The 16,603-nt window shown below is 47.1% G+C and overlaps 1 protein-coding gene across 6 annotated transcripts in view; it reads left to right on the top strand.

Annotated features, from left to right (window-relative positions):
• The window catches only part of BICD1 (BICD cargo adaptor 1), a 305,969-nt gene that overhangs the window by 200,281 nt on the left and 89,085 nt on the right, over positions 1-16,603 (top strand). The gene's annotated exons all lie outside the window — the stretch shown is intronic.

Here is a 16,603-nt window from a genome sequence, read left to right as displayed (position 1 = left end):
TTTCTGTGTCCATGTGTTCTCATTTTTCATCACCCACCTATGAGTGAGAATATGCGGTGTTTCATTTTCTGTTCTTGTGTCAGTTTGCTGAGGATGATGTTTTCCAGATTCATCCATGTCCCTACAAACGACACAAACTCATCATTTCTGATTGCTGCATAATATTCCATGGTGTATATGTGCCACATTTTTCCAATCCAGTCTATTATCAATGGGCATTTGGGTTGATTCCAGGTCTTTGCTATTGTAAACAGTGCTGCAATGAACATTCGTGTACATGTGTCCTTATAGTAGAACGATTTATAGTCTTTTGGATATATACCCAGTAATGGGATTGCTGGGTCAAATGGAATTTCTATTTCTAAGGCCTTGAGGAATCGCCACACCGTCTTCCACAATGGTTGAACTAATTTACACTCCCACCAACTGTGTAAAAGTGTTCCTTTTTCTCCACATCCTCTCCAGCATCTGTTGTCTCCAGATTTTTTAATGATCGCCATTCTAACTGGCGTGAGATGGTATCTCAATGTGGTTTTGATTTGCATCTCTCTGATGACCAGTGACGATGAGCATTTTTTCATATGATTGTTGGCCTCATATATGTCTTCTTTCGTAAAGTATCTGTTCATATCCTTTGCCCACTTTTGAATGGGCTTGTTTGTTTTTTTCCTGTAAATCTGCTTGAGTTGTTTGTAAATTCTGGATATCAGCCCTTTGTCAGATGGGTAGACTGCGAAAATTTTTTCCCATTCTGTTGGTTGCCGATCCACTCTAGTGACTGTTTCTTTTGCCGTGCAGAAGCTGTGGAGTTTCATTAGGTCCCATTTGTCTATTTTGGCTTTTGTTGCCAATGCTCTTGGTGTTTTGTTCATGAAGTCCTTGCCTACTCCTATGTCCTGGATAGTTTTGCCTAGATTTCCTTCTAGGGTTTTTATGGTGCCAGGTCTTATGTTTAAGTCTTTAATCCATCTGGAGTTAATTTTAGTGTAAGGTGTCAGGAAGGGGTCCAGTTTCTGCTTTCTGCACATGGCTAGCCAGTTTTCCCAACACCATTTGTTAAACATGGAATCCTTGCCCCATTGCTTGTTTTTGTCAGGTTTATCAAAGATTGTATAGTTGTATGTATGTTGTGTTGCCTCCGGTGCCTCTGTTTTGTTCCATTGGTCTATATCTCTGTTTTGGTACCAGTACCATGCTGTTTTGATTACTGTAGCCTTGTAGTATAGTTTGAAATCTGGTAGTGTGATGCCCCCCGCTGTGTTCTTTTTGCTTAGAATTGACTTGGCTATGCGGGCTCTCTTTTGGTTCCACATGAAGTTCATGGTGGTTTTTTCCAGTTCTGTGAAGAAAGTCAATGGTAGCTTGATGGGGATAGCGTTGATTCTGTAAATTACTTTGGGCAGTATAGCCATTTTCACGATATTAATTCTTCCTAACCATGAACATGGAATGTTTCTCCATCTGTTTGTGTCCTCTCTGATTTCGTTGAGCAGTGGTTTGTAGTTCTCCTTGAAGAGGTCCCTTACGTTCCTTGTGAGTTGTATTCCAAGGTATTTTATTCTTTTTGTAGCAACTGCGAATGGCAGTTCGCTCTTGATTTGGCTTTCTTTAAGTCTGTTATTGGTGTAGACGAATGCTTGTGATTTTTGCACATTGATTTTATATCCTGAGACTTTGCTGAAGTTGTTTATCAGTTTCAGGAGTTTTTGGGCTGAGGCAATGGGGTCTTGTAGGTATACTATCATGTCGTCTGCAAATAGAGACAATTTGGCTTCCACCTTTCCTATTTGAATACCCTTTATTTCTTTTGCTTGCCTGATTGCTCTGGCTAGAACTTCCAGTACTATATTGAATAGGAGTGGTGAGAGAGGGCATCCTTGTCTAGTACCAGATTTCAAAGGGAATGCTTCCAGTTTTTGCCCATTCAGTATGATATTGGCTGTTGGTTTGTCATAAATAGCTTTTATTACTTTGAGATACGTTCCATTGATACCGAGTTTATTGAGGGTTTTTAGCATAAAGGGCTGTTGAATTTTGTCAAATGCCTTCTCTGCGTCAATTGAGATAATCATGTGGTTTTTGTTTTTGGTTCTGTTTATGTGGTGAATTACGTTGATAGACTTGCGTATGTTGAACCAGCCTTGCATCCCTGGGATGAATCCTACTTGATCATGATGAATAAGGTTTTTGATTTGCTGTTGCAATCGGCTTGCCAATATTTTATTGAAGATTTTTGCATCTATGTTCATCATGGATATTGGCCTGAAGTTTTCTTTTCTCATTGGGTCTCTGCCGGGTTTTGGTATCAGGATGATGTTGGTCTCATAAAATGATTTGGGAAGGATTCCCTCTTTTTGGATTGTTTGAAATAGTTTTAGAAGGAATGGTACCAGCTCCTCCTTGTGTGTCTGGTAGAATTCGGCTGTGAACCCATCTGGACCTGGGCTTTTTTTGTGAGGTAGGCTCTTAATTGCTGCCTCAACTTCAGACCTTGTTATTGGTCTATTCATAGTTTCAGCTTCCTCCTGGTTTAGGCTTGGGAGGACACAGGAGTCCAGGAATTTATCCATTTCTTCCAGGTTTACTAGTTTATGTGCATAGAGTTATTTGTAATATTCTCTGATGATGGTTTGAATTTCTGTGGAATCTGTGGTGATTTCCCCTTTATCATTTTTTATTGCATCTATTTGGTTGTTCTCTCTTTTCTTTTTAATCAATCTGGCTAGTGGTCTGTCTATTTTGTTGATCTTTTCAAAAAACCAGCTCTTGGATTTATTGATTTTTTGAAGGGTTTTTCGTGTCTCAATCTCCTTCAGCTCAGCTCTGATCTTAGTAATTTCTTGTCTTCTGCTGGGTTTTGAGTTTTTTTGATCTTGCTCCTCTAGCTCTTTCAATTTTGACGATAGGGTGTCAATTTTGGATCTCTCCATTCTCCTCATATGGGCACTTATTGCTATATACTTTCCTCTAGAGACTGCTTTAAATGTGTCCCAGAGGTTCTGGCACGTTGTGTCTTCATTCTCATTGGTTTCGAAGAACTTCTTTATTTCTGCCTTCATTTCGTTGTTTACCCAGTCAACATTCAAGAGCCAGTTGTTCAGTTTCCATGAAGCTGTGCGGTTCTGGGTCGGTTTCTGAATTCTGAGTTCTAACTTGATGGCACTATGGTCTGAGAGGCTGTTTGTTATGATTTCAGTTGTTTTGCATTTGTTGAGCAGTGCTTTACTTCCAATTATGTGGTCAATTTTAGAGTAGGTGTGATGTGGTGCTGAGAAGAATGTGTATTCTGTGGATTTGGGGTGGAGAGTAAATTGTATTTTTTGATTTTTTTTTTTTTTTTTTTGGTCATTGCTAACTTTTTTCAGTTATCTTAGCAGAAAACTCATCTTTGCTATTCCGTATACCTTTTGTGATATCAGAGTCTATTGTTTATAAAGGATGCTTGAGCAGTAGCTTTCTAGAGCTAGGAAAGCCACATTTCAACAGGATTATATACCAGTATTTACTATTTTATAAATCCACCCATATTTGCTTAAAATCATCTCCTTTAGAGAGACAAGAAACAAAAGCCCATTTCTTTAGTTTTTAGGAAACTCAGAGAAGCATTGGTACGGTTCTTTGAAGTTGGCAAACTCTATTTTCAGAAGACTTCTATGTTGACACCTGTGACCTGGAGGACAGAATTGCTTTAAGAGGTCAGCATTGATAAAAACTGAGGGAAGCTGAAAAGGGAGGGTTAGGCTAAAGTCAGTTGTTGGAGTAGGCATAGGTGAATTACTGGTGAATTTCTAAAGTGTTGAAGAAATGACTGTTGGAGTTACCAGTTATTATAATGAGAGCTAAAGTGAGAAATGCCAGCCAGCCTAGAAGCATTCTAACAAGGAGCTCAAACCCCTTATATATAAACCTGTGAAAACAGGTTTCCAGAACAACCAATTAGTTTGTATAGCTTCAGGATTAATAATTACATTCCATAGATTACATTAAATTGCTGAAGTCTGCACATCTCCAGGGAACTCCTTACAAGCTAGCCAGTGAACTTTTATGATGGTAAGATACAGAATGGATGAAAATCTGCCAAAAAAGCTTCCGGGCCTGCCCAAGTTAGGATCTATTTTCATATTATCACCAGATCAAATGTCTTGCAAACTTTCCTAGCTTTTATCTTATCAGACTGCAATTCATGACAGTGAGGTGTCAAAGACTCTCTCCTTAACCACACTTCAGTCTGCTCTGCTAATGTCTCTTTTGGACCAGGTTTCAACCTTGCTCCACCCCCACCTTTGGCCTGCCCAGCCCAGCCTTAGCAAGGAATTCTGCTAAGTCATCCCCCAACCCTAGATATCTAATTACCCCTGATATCTGATCAAGTTCTTCATCCTCCGCCTTTTTGATGTGTAAGTCCTTTAGCAAGAGTCCTGTTAGGCCAACTTAGCAAGAATTTCCCTGCCCTTGATGTGTCCTTTTAGCAATTTCCCATCCTTTGACCTGCTCATGGTGTTCTTGGCTATAAATCTTCACTTGTTCTTTGTTTCAGAGTTGAGCCCCTTCTTTTTCCCCTCCAATTGCAATGGTCTTGAATGAAGTCTTCCTTACTGTTTTAACAAGTGGCAGAATAATTTTTTTTAACATGTTTTCATACCACAGTCAACAGCCCCTTATCCTCCCCAAAACTCTGAGCTAACATCACTATTTAGAACTGCATCAATGATTTTGGAGCTGAATTTTTCTTTTCTTTTTTTTTCTTGAGACGGAGTTTCGCTCTTGTTACCCAGGCTGGAGTGCAATGGCGCGATCTAGGGCTCACCGCAACCTCCGCCTCCTGGATTCACGCAATTCTCCTGCCTCAGCCTCCCGAGTAGCTGGGATTTCAGGCACGCGCCACCATGCCCAGCTAATTTTTTGTATTTTTAGTAGAGACGGGGTTTCACCAAATCGACCAGGATGGTCTCGATCTGTTGACCTCGTGATCCACCCGCCTCAGCCTCCCAAAGTGCTGGGATTACAGGCTTGAGCCACCGCGCCCGGCCTGAATTTTTCTTTTTTACATGAAAGATTATGTGTTTATAATTTGTTGTTTTCACATAAGCATAAACAGAACCAGGAAGAACTTTACTCAGGGGCCAAGTCAGAAGAAACATACCACTGTCCGACCTACCCTCTGCGGGAGGACTGAGCTCGTTCAGAAAAAACCGGACCGCAGGTTAGAAGAAAATCCTTAAGTTCAGGCTTTATTGAGAGGAAAGAGCCTCCGGGCGGACCAGCCGGGAAGGAGAGGAAAATGGCCGCACCGCTCAGAGGAGCAGGGTTGTTTTATAGGGGGCTGAAGGGATGAGGGAGTGGGGAAGCTGAAAGAGCCGAGGTGGTGGGCAACGGTTGGTCAGTCTGAACCGCTGGGCGGCAGGACACCGGGCGGCGGGAAGCCGGACGGCGGGAAGCTGGGGAGTGCTGATGAGGCAGAAGCCGGGCGGCGGGAAGCTGGGGAGTGCTGATGAGGCAGAAGCCGGATGGCAGGAAGCTGGGGCATGCTGATGAGGCAGAAGCCGAGCGAGAGGTGGCCGCGGCGGCGGGAAGGCTAGGGCGGTATGTAGAGTGAGAGATAAGGGAGCCTCTTTGTGGGGGAGGGAAAGAGAGCTTTCACGGTAGGGGCAGAGTCTTGAAAACATTCCTGACTCCTTAAAAGAAAAGAAAAAGAGGGGGTCAGGGGGCGTCGGTTGTCTCTCTGGCTACTTCCTGCTGACAAGGGTCGACGGGGGGTTCTGAAGAGGTTTCTTTTCCTAAGGAGCCTGGATGTTCGGGGAGGGGTCCGCTTCTAGCACTCGTTCAGGGTAGGGTTGGAGCAGCATCTGGTGGATGGTGGTGACTCGAGTCAGTTCTTGAAAGCGCCGCTGTAGGAACTGTAGAAAGCAAGGAGCAATAAGTAAGATTAGGCAAACGGCTATTAGGGGCCCAAGCAATGGGGACAAGAGGGTATACATAGAGGAAGACCACCACGCTGTGGCTTCAGCCGAGAACTTCTGATTCTGCAGGTTAGTTTTGAGTTTCTGGAGGCTCTCGATTCGGGCTTCTACTAGGCCGGATTCATTGATGTAGTAACAGCACTCTTCTTGTAGGAAGATACAGGTCCCTCCTCGTTCAGCAGTGAGCAGGTCTAGGGCTCTTCGGTTCTGCAAGGCAACTTGGGCAACTGAGGTGATCTGTCGTAGGAGTGATGCTAAAGACTCAGTAGAGTCATCAATAGCCGCTTGGAATTGTGAGGTCAATCGGGCTATGGCCAGGTGAGAGTGGGCTAGTGCCCTTCCTCCTGATCCTGCTGCAAGTGCTGAACTAGCAAGGGAGACTCCAACGGCAATGGGTAGGAAGGCAGCTCGTTGGGTGCGGCGATGGGGAATTTGCAGCATCTGGAATTCGGCTGGGGAATATATAGTGAGTCGAGGGACTAGGGTTACTGGGAGGCATAAAAGAGATGAGGATAGGCCAATGTAGAGAGTTTTTGTTAAGGTCCTGTTACACCAAAAAAACGTTCCTCGTGGGGCTCTTATATTAGTGGTTACTAGTATGGTTCTGTTACAGCTAGGGAAGTTTCGGCCTAGGGAATAGCATATTGGTAGCTGCGTGAAGTCAGGTGGAGTATAGAGATTCACCTCCCTGATGGGGGAGAAGGGAGAGGTTGTGGGTGAAGAATTGAGAGGGATAGGAAAGGGAACTGCCACAAAAGGGGTCTGACCCAAAGAGGCACACATGAGGCATGAGGTTAGGTCGGTCAATCCTGAGACGTTAGCTAATTTGATTCCTTCTTTGAGGAAGGTTAGCCAGGAAAAGGGAGACGAGTGTGGTCGCAGTTGGGTGTTTAGAGATTGTTCTTGTTGGTTAATAGGGGAGTGGATTTGGTGGGCTGTACGTACGTATGCCCGCCAGATGTACAGATGGGAAGAGGGATATTTGGTATCTATGTGGTCATACACGGCAGCTTTCTGGGGGCTTTTCCACCTGTTATCCCAGGGGTCAGGTATGAGAAGAGAGTACCGTGTAGAACCGATAATGGTGTTTCCTTCTTCATCTACGTCTGGGATGATTTTGAGCTGAGATTGAGCAGGTACTGTGGACTCGATAGCTAAATGTAGTCGACAGCCCATCCAAGTACATCCCATGCAGGAGCGCCAAGGAGTATCATTGCATGCTCCTGATGGTTGGTCATGGTTGAAGCACATGAGAGGTTTAGTATGGACATTGCAGAATTTGGTGAAGTTCAGATATATGGCACTGTTGCATCCGGCTGCAGGGCAGTCGGAAGTTGTAAGAAGATGGTTGTGGCTGTATGGGGGGGTATTACAGATGAAGGTGGTTTTTGTGTAGTTTTCAGTCAGGTAGAATCTCCAAACGTAAGGAGTGGGACTGTTAGGCCTTAGTAAATTTGATAGATAGAGGGCCAGTAGGAACAGCCTTCCAGCATAAGGAGGGTCCATGAGAGGCCTTTTTTACCTGAGACAGGTGAACCCAAGATGGGACTTCAGCGACTTTTATGGCTGATGGAGTAGTGAGGATGACGGTATATGGTCCCTCCCACTTGGGGGCGAGGGGCTTTGGTGAGAGGGATTTAATAAGAATTAAATCTCCGGGGGAGACTTTTTGCGTATTTTCGGATGGCTGGGTGGGTTGGGGAAGAGAAGCGTTGGTGTGCTCTCGGAGTAGGTTGCAAAGGAGAGTAAAGTAGGGGAGGTAGCTGTCTAGAGGAGTGGTTTCTGGCGGTGGGGGAGTTGAAAGTAGGAAGGGGCGACCGTACAGCAGCTCAAACAGGCTAAGCTGTGATGGGCCCTGGGGGCTTGCTCTCAACCTGGTGAGGGCGATAGGAAGCAAGGTTACCCAGGATTGGCGGACCTCAAGCATGAGCTTGGTCAGATGCTCCTTTATTAGGCCATTGGCCCATTCCACCTTACCAGAGGACTGAGGATGGTAGGTGGCGTGTAGCTTCCACTGAATTCCTAGAGAGGTAGAAACAGCATTAGTGACTTTGGAGATAAAGGCTGGGCCGTTGTCTGACTGTATGGTGGCCGGGAGTCCAAAGCGTGGGATGATGTCTTGAATGAGATGAGTGGCCACTGTCCCGGCAGACTCAGAGGCTGTGGGGTAAGCTTCAATCCAGCCTGAAAAAGTGTCAACAATGGTTAGCAGATACTGGTACTGTTTGTGCTTTGGCATATGGGTAAAATCAATTTGCCAGTCTTGGCCAGGTAGGAACCCGCGTAGCTGATGAAGCTGGCACCGAGGATGACAGGAACCCTGGGAATTAGTTTTTGCGCAGACAGTACAGGAGGACTGGACTTCCTGTATGGTACTGAGGAGGTGGTGGGGGTGAAAAAGTGGGTTGAGGAACTGGTATAGGGCTTTAGGTCCAATGTGGAGCGAATTGTGGATGTCTTGGATTATTTGGTACCTTTGCTTTTCGGGGAGGATGAGGAGGTTATGCGTGAAGGCCCAGTCATCCTTGAACCGTACCCCGGAGGTAGACTGGAGAATCTGAAGTTCTGAGGCAGAGTATTGAGGGCTATATGATTTGGACAAGAAACAGAGAGTGGAGGTGGGTGGCGGATGGTTTCTTGCTGTGTCTTTAGCTACCCTGTCTGCAAAGGCATTCCCCGTGGCTACGGGTGAGTTCAGGGACTGATGCCCTTTACAGTGGACGATGGCCACCTTGCTAGGGAGTTGAACGGCCTGGATAAGGGCAGCAATGAGTTTTCCATTGAGAACGGGTGTGCCCTTAGTGGTGAGGAAGCCTCGTTCTTTCCAGATCATGCAGTGTGAGTGAGCTATGAGGAAGGCGTACTTGGAGTCAGTGTATATATTTACTTCTTTGTTCTGGGACCAGGATAGGGCCTGAGTAAGGGCGACTAGTTCAGCCTGTTGTGAAGTGGTCCCAAGAGGAAGGGGGCGGGTTTCTATAATTTCAGAGTGAGTTACTATAGCATAGGCTGCTCTCCGTGGCCGGGTGGGATGGGGTATAGAGCTGCCATCAACGAATAGGGTGATGGAGGCAGATGGCAAGGGTTGAGGAAGCAAGTCAGGGCGAGGGGACTGGGCTAATTTGAGGATTTCAGTATAGGAATGTAGGGGGCTGGCGTACGGAGGGCAAGGGAGGAGGGTAGCCGGGTTTAACGAGGAGCAGTGGGAGAGAGTGATGTTGGGGTTCTCAATAAACAGTAGGTGAAGCAGTTGGATACGGGAGGGCCCGAGGTGGGGCAGGGAGTGTTGACTGAGCAGCTCGGTCAACCTGTGTGGAGAAAAGACTTGGAGTGGGAGTTGTAGATTGATCTTAAGAGCTTCTGTGGTTAGGGTGACGGCGGCAGCTAGAGCTCTAAGACACGGCTGCCATCCTTGCTCAGTTGGGTCAAGTTGTCTAGACAGGTAGGCTATGGGCAGAAGGGTCTTTCCTACTGGTTGGACTAGCACTCCTACAGCTGTATGTTGTTTCTCGTCTGTATATAATTGGAAGGGTAAGTTGGGATTAGGCAGGGCTAGGCTGGTGGAGGTACATAGGGCGTTAAGCAGTGACTTGACCGGTTGACAGAACCTGGTGAGGAGAGTGGTCCCTCGGGGGCTTCTGCAGCAGCATGGTATAGGGGTTTGGCTAGCAAAGCATAATTAGGTACCCAGTGGCGAAAAAACCCTACTAGTCCTAGGAAGGAGAGGATTTCTTTCGCTGACTCAGGGGCCTGGAGCGCCTTTAAGGCTTGTAGTCGGTCGATTGTGATGGACCGTCGCCCAGGCGGGAGCTGTATACATAGGTAGGTGACGGTGGGTGAGGCTATTTGTGCTTTAGTTGGTGACACCCGGTATCCCTTATCTCCTAGGAAATTGAGTAGGGCGGTGGTGGCCTGGATACACTCCTGGCAGGTGGGAGAGCAGATAAGAAGGTCATCTACGTACTGGAGAAGGTGAGAGGGCTTGAGGTTGCAGTGGAGTAGGTCAGTGGCGAGTGCCTGGCCGAATAGGTGTGAGCTGTCTTGGAAGCCCTGTGGAAGGACTGTCCAGCCCAGTTGTTGGGACATGTTCGTAAGGGGATCATCCCAAGTGAAGGCAAAGATAAAGTAGGAGTTGGGGTGTAGAGGTATAGTGAAGAAGGCATCCTTTAGGTCTAAGACTGAGAAACAGGTGGTCCCTGGGGGAATGTTAGAGAGAATGGTGTATGGGTTGGGGACAACTGGATGTATGGGAATTACAGCTTCATTGACTAAGCGCAAGTCCTGGACCAGTCTATATTGTCCTGAGGGTTTTCGTACTGGGAGGATGGGGGTATTACATGGGGAGTTAATGGGGATTAGGAGGCCTTGACCTTTTAGTTTCTCTATGATGGGTCTGATACCCATACGGTGGGCTTTAGAGATGGGAAATTGAGGGCGGGAGAGAAAACGAGGTGAGGAGTCTTTAAGGCGGACCTGAACTGGCTGGTGGTGGGTAGCTACAGATGGGTTGTTAATGTCCCAGACCTGAGGGTGGACTCCGGGGAGGAGTTCGGATAGGGCTTTTTGGGGTTCGGTATCTGAGGTGAGGGCTAGGAGAAAGAGGCTATGTGGGCTGGCGGTGGGGAAGGTTATGACGGCCTTTAACTTTGAAAGGATGTCTCGTCCTAGGAGGGGTACTGGGCAGGTGGGGATTACTAAAAAAGAGTGGGTAAATGGAGTGGAGTTATATGAGCACATGAGTGGTGGGGTTTGGTAGGGGATACTCAGGGTCCCGTCGATTCCCATGACCGAGACCTGGGAAGGGGTGAGACGGCCAGAATAGGAAGGAAGTGCAGAGTAGGTAGCCCCCGTGTCCAGCAAGAAGGAGACACTTTTACCCGCTACCTGAAGAGTGACCCTTGGCTCGGTGAGGGTAACCGGAGTCGGAAAGCCAGGGCCCTGCTAGTCGTCTAGCAGCCCTAGTAGACTGGGGAATGGAGCTCCCTCAGAGGTCGGTTCCTGGCAAGCAGGCTCCTCCCTACCGAGGGTGACCGCCAGCTGCGTAACGCCAGTGTGTCTGTTTTGAGGAACCGGCACCCTGGGGAAGCTGGGGCAGTCTGACTTCCAGTGTCCCAGGAGCTGACAGATAGGGCAAGGCTTAGTTGGTGGCTGTAGTTGTAGACAGGCCTGGGACCAGTGTCCTTCCTTTCCACATTTGAAACATGCCCCCGGAGGGGCATGGGTTTCGGCCTTGGGCTTCTGGTTCCCTGCCGGCCTTAGGGCCGCCACTAGGGCTTGGGTCTGGAGGGCAGCCTTCTGCTTCATGTGAGTTTGGTGGGCAGCCTCAGCCACATCTTCCCTGGCATTGAATACTTTAAAGGCCATTTTTACCAGGTCTTGGATGGGAGTCTCTGGCCCCTCTTCTGCTTTCTTTAGTTTCTTTCTTATGTCGGGTGCTGATTGGGAGATAAAGTGGGAGGCTAATACAGTGGCCCCGTTTTGGGAGGCTGGATCTAACCGAGTGTACCAGACTAGGGCTTCTTGCAAGCGGGTGAGAAAGAGGGCGGGATTCTCATCGGGTAGTTGGGTGATTTCTCTCAGTTTATCATAGTTTACAACTTTGTTAGATACAGCATCCATTCCCCTGAGGAGGTATCTAATCATGCGGTCCCTCTTGGGTATGTCAGACCCTCGATTAGCCTGATAGTCCCATTGGGGGTCTTCACCTGGGATTGCTTCGGGGCCTAAGGGGATCTGGTTATCTATGGCATGGTCTTTATCTGCTTGGTTTCTAGCTGCCGCTAGGATGCGCTCATGCTCCTCTACTGTGAGGGTGGAGGTACAGATAATGCGGATATCATGCCAAGTGAGGCTGTATGCTTGAGTGAGGTATTGGAATTCCTTAATATAGGTGGATGGGTCGGCTGAGAAGGATCCTAAACATTTCTCAGTTTGGGACAGGTCTTGGAGTGAGAAAGGAACATGGACCCTGACTAAGCCTTCAGCGCCCACTACTTCTCGGAGTGGGGCTAGGATAGCTGATTGGTGAGAGCGGGTGTGGGCTGCTACCGGAGAGGCAAGAGGAGGTGCGGCCTCTGAGGGAGGGGGCTCGGAGGGAGTAGAGGAAGAGCAAGGCATGGCTTCTGAGGTAGGAGGTGCAGAGGGAGTGGGGGGAGAGCGTGCTGTTGATGGCGACTGGTTGCTGAGATTGGTAGGAGGGGACAGATGTTCAGGCAGATCCTCCGGTGAGGAGTAGGGAGGGGGAGAGGTAGTGGAGGAAGATTTACGAGGGGTACGAGCTAAGAGGATTTGGTAGGTGGAGCAGGAAGAACATAGGTCGGGGTGGGTACAGAGGTCCCAAAAAGCCTGAACGTAAGGAATTTCATTGTCCTTGCCCATGCGGCGACAAAAATTGTCGAGATCTCGGAGGGTGTTGAAATCGAAAGTGCCAGTCGGGGGCCAATGTGACTGGTTACTGAGTTTGTATTGGGGCCAAGCCACCTGGGACAGGAAGACAAGCTTTTTCTTTCTGAGGGTTTGGGAGTATCCCAATTTGGTAAAATTTCGCAGCAAGCACCCAAGGGGGGTGCTGGGAGGTATTTTGGACTCTGAATTTCCCATGGCAGGCACAGCTACAGACCCTCCAGCGCAGATGGGCAGATGCAAAGAAAAGGCGTCCCCTTTCATTGCAAATTCCCCGGAGTACAGTTAAGTACGGTTAGGGAAGCGGTCAGAGGGGCGTCCCCCGTCTGGCAGCTACCCCTCGGAAGGCTCCTGGAGCCGGAACGGAGGACTTCCTCGGCTCAGCCGAGACTAGGCGAGGAGTCCGTGCGGAACGCCGGAGGGAGGCAACTGCACCATGCCGTAGGAGGAGGAGACGGGAAGGGGTGGGTAAAGCAAAAAAAAACTTGGCTTACCTTAATCGGAGCGTGGAGGTGGCAGGGCCAGTGTTGGGTAGGTCGGGAGGGGGGCCGTGGCCGGGCCAACGGCCCCTCCCTCCCGGGTTTCGGCACCACTGTCCGACCTACCCTCTGCGGGAGGACTGAGCTCATTTGGAAAAAACCGGACAGCAGGTTAGAAGAAAGTCCTTAAGTTCAGGCTTTATTGAGAGGAAAGAGCCTCCGGGCGGACCAGCCAGGAAGGAGAAGAAAATGGCCGCGCCGCTCAGAGGAGCAGGGTTGTTTTATAGGGGGCTGAAGGGATGAGGGAGTGGGGAAGCTGAAAGAGCTGAGGTGGTGGGCAACGGTTGGTCAGTTTGAACCGCTGGGCGGCGGGAAGCCGGGCGGCGGGAAGCCGGACGGCGGGAAGCTGGGGAGTGCCGATGAGGCAGAAGCCGGGCGGCGGGAAGCTGGGGAGTGCTGATGAGGCAGAAGCCGAGTGAGAGGTGGCCGCGGCGGCGGGAAGGCTAGGGCGGTATGTAGAGTGAGAGATAAGGGAGCCTCTTTGTGGGGGAGGGAAAGAGAGCTTTCACGGTAGGGGCAGAGTCTTCCAAACATTCACCATGTTCAAACAGGGAACTGAACAGGCCTCTGAAAACTAAGGCAAAAGGAGTTATTGTTAACATGTGTAGAATATGAGCCGGGTGTGGTGGCTCACACTTATAATACCAGCACTTTGGGAGGCCATGACAGGATTGCTTGAGCCTGCAGATTCAAGACCAGCTTGGGTAACATGGTAAGACTCCATCTCTACAACAAATTTAAAAATTAGCTAGGTGTGGTGGTGTGCACCTATAGTCCAAGCCACTCAGGAGACTGAAATGGGAGCATCACTTAAGTCTGGGAGGTCAGCCAGGCGCAGCGGCTCATGCCTGTAATCCCAGCATGTTGGGAGGCCAAGACGGGCAGATCACAAGGTCAGGAGTTTGAGACCAACCTGGTCAACATAGTGAAACCCAGACTCTACTAAAAATACAAAAATTAGCTGGGCATGGTGGCGCACGCCTCTAATCCCAGCTACTTGGGAGGCTGAGGCAGGAGAATCACTTAAACCTGGGAGGCAGAGGTTGTGGTGAGCCAAGATTATGCCACTGCACTCCAACCTGGCCGACAGAGCGAGACTCTGTTCCCCTCCTCAAACCCCGGGAAAAAAAAAACAGTCTGGGAGGTCAAGGCTACAGTGAGCTGTGATTAAGGCACCAGACTCCCACCTTGGCAACAGAGCAAGACCCTGCCTCTACAATTTTTTTTCTTTTGGTGGAAGTCTGGGCACAGTGGCTCACACCTGTAATCCCAGCTTTTGGGGGCCAAGGCAGAGGGATCCCTCTCAGGAATTTGAGACCAGCCTGGGCAACGTGGTGAAACATTTCTACAAAAAATACAAAAATTAGCCAGGTGTGATGGTGTGTACACCTCTAGTCCCAGCTACTTAGGAGGCTGAGGTGAGAGAATTGCTTGAACCTGGGAGGTCAAGGCTGCAGTGAGCCATGATCATGCCACCACACTGTAGTTTGGGTAATAGAGACTTACCAAGTCTTACAAAAAAAAAATCTGTAGAATGTGGAGCAAGATGAGAGACATTTGAAAGCATACATAGGAAAATCAGGTCTTCTCCTAGAGCTGGCCGTCTGTTGTGATAGAGACCTTTAAAATGTTTCTAGTGCTTGCAGATGTCACCCTACCCTCCTGCAAATATAAGAGTGCATTTACTTCTGTCACCATGGATTAGCTTTGCACATGTATTCTTTTTCTTAGGGCTCCTGTAACAAAGTACTACAAACTGGGTGGCTTTAAAACAGAAATTTATTGTCTCACAGTTCTGGAGGCCAGAAGTCAGACATCATGGTGTCGGCAGGGCTCTCTCCCTCTGGCAGCTCTAGGGAAGGACCCTTCCTTGCCCTTTTCTGGCTTCTGGTGTTTGCTGGCAATCCTCAGTGTTCCCTGGCTGGTAGATGGATCACTTCAGCCTTCGCCTCCACGGTCACGTGGCCATCTTTTCCCTGCGTTTCTTCGCATAGTCTCCACCCCACATGCGGAGGTGTGTGTCGGTTTCTGTGTGGCTGAATTTCCTCTTTTTATAAAGACACCAGTCCTATCAGATTGGGCCTGTTCTAATGACTTCATTTTAATTTTTATGTTTATAAAGACCCTGGGAGTTAGGACTTCACTGTGTCTTTTTTGGGAGACAATTGAACTTACAGAGCATGTTTTTGAACTTTGCGCACAGAATCACACTGTATGTAGTCTTTGCATCTGGCTTATTTCAGTCAGTATATTACTAGATTCATCCATGTTGCAAGTAGCAGTTTCTATTCATTGTCCTACCTACCAGTATATCAAGACTCTGCAGATTATGGTGCGAAGTCCGAATGCATCATGACTGTTTTTTTTTTCCCACATGGATATCTAGGTATTACATAGGAAAATGTGGTTTCTGGTTTCTGTGGCACTTTTTTCCATATTTCTCTTTATTTGAATAGGAAACAAATCTAATTAAACCTTAATTGAAAGAAAAGTTTTATATCCCTTCTTTCCATGACTATGAATATGTTACATGTATAAATGTTTATATCTATTATGTGGTCACTATACATTTTGAACTAAAACATAGCTTATAGTTGTCACATAAGTTTATGGAAAAAGTTAAATATTTTACTTAATTGATTTATTTCTATCCTGTAACTTTGCACTTAAGACCTGATAATACAAGCTTGTTGTTAAAAAAAAAAATTGAAATGATCCAGAAGGATATAAAATCAAAGTAATAGTCTCTTCTGGATATTCTTACAAAGTGTTTTTTATTTTTATTTTTTTTTGAGACAGAGTCTTACTCTGTCGCCCAGGTTGGAATGCAGTAGCATGATCTTGGCTCACTGCAACCTCCACCTTCTGGGTTCAAGCAATTCTCCTGTCTCAGCTTCCCGAGTAGCTGGGATTACAAGTGTGCATGTGTATGTGTGTGTCCCCTGTATTTCCAACACACCTGGGATCCTAATATGCATACTAATCTATAACTTGCTTTTTACATTTAATAATATATTATGACTACATTTTCGTTTTAGTACAATAAAGTTTCTCCTTATTCTTTTTTTCTCCTTTGAGATGGAATCTTGCTCTGTCGCCCAGGCTGGATGGAGTGCAGTGGTGTGATCTCGGCTCACTGCAACCTCTGACTCCCAGGTTCAAGCAATTTTCCTGCCTCAGCCTCCTGAGTAGCTAGGATTATGGGTGCCCGCCACCATGCCTGATTAATTTATTTTTATTTTTATTTTTTAGTAGAGACAAGGTTTCACCATGTTGGCCAGGTTGATCTCCAACTCCTGATGTCAGGTGATCCACTTGCCTTGGCCTGTCAAAGTGCTGGGATTACAGGCGTGAGCCACTGTGCCCAGCCTTTCTTATTTTTCAAAATAATTTTATAATGTTCCATTCAATGGATGCATGATAATGTGTTCTCCAAATAGCGAATATTTAGACTATTTCCAATTCTTTATGTAAGTATATATGGATTTATTTCTCTTTTTATTTACTTCTATGAAAACAGATTCAAGAATGATTTTTCGATGTTGAATTGCTGGGTCATATGTATGTGCTTTTAAGTTGTTGACAGATATCATGAAATTGCCATTGAAAAAAAGGCAGTACCAATTTACACCCATGAGGTGTTTTTATTATTATTTTTAACTACCAGGACTTTACACTTTGTAAAATCTACAATAAGAGAGT

This window comes from Callithrix jacchus, chromosome 9, assembly GCF_049354715.1.
Source record: "Callithrix jacchus isolate 240 chromosome 9, calJac240_pri, whole genome shotgun sequence".
NCBI lineage: Eukaryota > Metazoa > Chordata > Mammalia > Primates > Cebidae > Callithrix > Callithrix jacchus.
The sequence above is the reverse complement of the archived record's forward strand: the minus strand, read 5'-3'. Positions and strand labels throughout refer to the sequence as shown.